This window comes from Grammomys surdaster, unplaced genomic scaffold, assembly GCF_004785775.1.
Source record: "Grammomys surdaster isolate TR1022 unplaced genomic scaffold, NIH_TR_1.0 125323, whole genome shotgun sequence".
Lineage (NCBI taxonomy): Eukaryota > Metazoa > Chordata > Mammalia > Rodentia > Muridae > Grammomys > Grammomys surdaster.
Window position 1 is genome coordinate 50,011 of NW_021620200.1, and position 2,793 is coordinate 52,803.

Consider the following 2,793-nt stretch of genomic DNA (forward strand, 5'->3'; position numbering starts at 1 on the left):
ACAGAAACATCACCTGTGAGATGCATTCAGTGGTTTCTGCTTTCTAATAGTTTCCCTTTAAAGCAGAAACAACATAGGGTTTTCTTTTGTGTATCTTTACATAATGTTTTTCCATTAAAAACTACAGTGCATTTCACTTGTAATATGGGTACTTTCTCATACAATCTATACAAATCAGTAAAATATGCATGCCCATGTTTTACTGTGTTTATGCCAAAATCAAAACAACATATCTTAAAGAAACATCATCTGTGAGATACATTCAGTGTTTTCTGCCTTCTAATTATTGCCCTTTAAGGCAGGAACAATGTATGGATTTCTTTTAGTGTATCTTCACATAATATTTTTTAATTACAAACTACAGTGTATTTCAGGTGTAATTAAGGTACTTACTCACACATTATATACAAATCAATGAAATATGCATGTCTGGGTTTTACTGTGTTTATGACAAAATCAAAACAACATATCTTAACAGAAACATCACTTGTAGATGCATTCAGTGTTTTCTGTTTTAATAGTTGCTCTTAAACCCAAAAACAATGTATGGTTTTCTTTTCATGTATCTTAACATAATGATTTTCCATTACAAACTACAGTGCATTTCAGCTGTAATAAAGGTACATATTCACGTATTCTATACAAATCAATGAACTACGCATGTCCTGGTTTACTGTGTTTATGACAAAATCAAAGCAACATATCTTAACAGAAACATCACCTGTGAGATGCATTCAGCATTTTCTGCTTTTTAATAGTTGCCCTTAAGTGTAGAAACAATGTGTGGTTTTCTTTTCATGTATCTTCACATAATATGTTTCCATTACAAACTACAGTGCATTTCAGCTGTAATAAAGGTGATTTCTCATACATTCTATACAAATCAATGAAATATGAATGACCAGGATTTACTGTGTTTATTACAAAATGGAAACAACTGAAAATGTATCAAAACACTGGAACTGATGGTAGAAAACTCCCTAAAAATATTCAGGACTAAACATGGAAAAATTCATTAGAAAATTGAAGATAATTTAAGAAAAGTTTCACAAGAAATTGAATATCTGCATGGAAAAATGTTTATAAAATTAAAGACACTGTTTTCATAAATTAGTGATAAAAGCTAAGATAAACATTGAAAAAGTTGTTGAAAAAATATAAATCATTTTTGGAAAAAGCTTGGTTAACATGGAGACAAATATAGAAAAAAAAAACATATGAAAACATTGAAACTGTAGAAAACTCCCTAAAAATATTCAAGATTGACAAGGAAAAAATCATTAGAAAATTGAAGATGATTTAAGAAAAATTTCAGAAGAAATTGAATATTTGCATGGAAAAATGTTTTATAAAATTGAAGACAGTGTTTTAAAAATTAATGACAAAAATTAAGATATATAGAAAAAGTTGTTGAAAATAAAAAACATTTTTGGAAAAATTTTGGATAGAATGAAGACAAAGAAAAAATTATGAAAATATTGAAACTGTAGAAAAATTCCTAAAACATTTCAAGATTGACACAGAAAAATTCATCATAAAATTGAAGATGATTTAATACAAATTTCAGAAGAAAAAATATTTGCATGGAAAAATGGTTTATAAAATTGAAGACACTGTTTTAAAAATTAGTGATAAAAATTAAGACATATAGTAATATTGTTGAAAAAATAGCAATCATTTTTTGGCAACATTTTGGTTAACATGAAGACAAATATAGAAAAAAATGAAAATATTGAAACTGTTTTTAGAAAACACCCTAAAAGTATTCAAGATTGACATGGAAAAATTCATTATAAAATTGAAGACCATTTAAGAAAAATTTCAGAAGAAATTGATTATTTGCATGGAAAAATGTTTATAAAGTTAAAGATATTGTTTTTAAAATTAGTGATAAAAACTAAGATATATAGAAAAACTTTTTTTTATCAAATAATTTAACATTTTAGTGAATTTTTGTGTTAACAAAGAAATAAGTGTCAGAATTACATTATAAATTGTAATAAATGAGCATATGAGATGTAAGTATATCGAGAATAACGAACTCAAAAAGCTAAAAATGTTTCCAAGGGACTCTTTTTCTTTTCTTTCCTTTTGAGACAAGGTTTCTCTGTGTAGCTGTGGCTTTTCTGGAACTTGCTCTGTAGACCAGGCTGCTTCTGCCTCTTTAGTGCTGGGATTAAAGGTGTGCACTACCATGCCCAGTCCAAAAGATTTTTTTTTTTTTACAAGTCCTGCAGTAAAACCTAGAGAACCCATGGAATACAGGTACTAATATTTTGAGGTTAATGCAACGCCAGCATAAATATTAACCATACTCAAGCTTAATAAAATACCAGTGAAGTAACCAAAGAAAAACTTTTTGAAAAAATATAAAACATTTTTGGAAAAATTTTGGATAAAACGCAGACAAATATAGAAAAGAGTATGAAAATATTGAAACTGAAGAAAAATCCCTAAAAAATTTAATTGACATGGAAAAATTCATTAGAAAACTGAAGATTAATAAAGAAAAATTTCAGAAGAAATTGAATATTTGCATTGAAAAATGTTTTATAAAATTGAAGACATTGTTTTAAAAATTAGTGTTAAAAATTAAGATATATAGATAAAATTGTTGAAAAATATAAATCATTATTGGAAAAATTTTGGTTAACATGTAGACAAATATAGAAAAAAAGTATGAAAATATTGAAACTGTAGAAAACTCCCTAAATATATTCAACATTGAATTAAAAAATTCATTATAAAATTGAAGATGATTTAAGAAAAAGTTCAGAAGAAATTGATTATTTG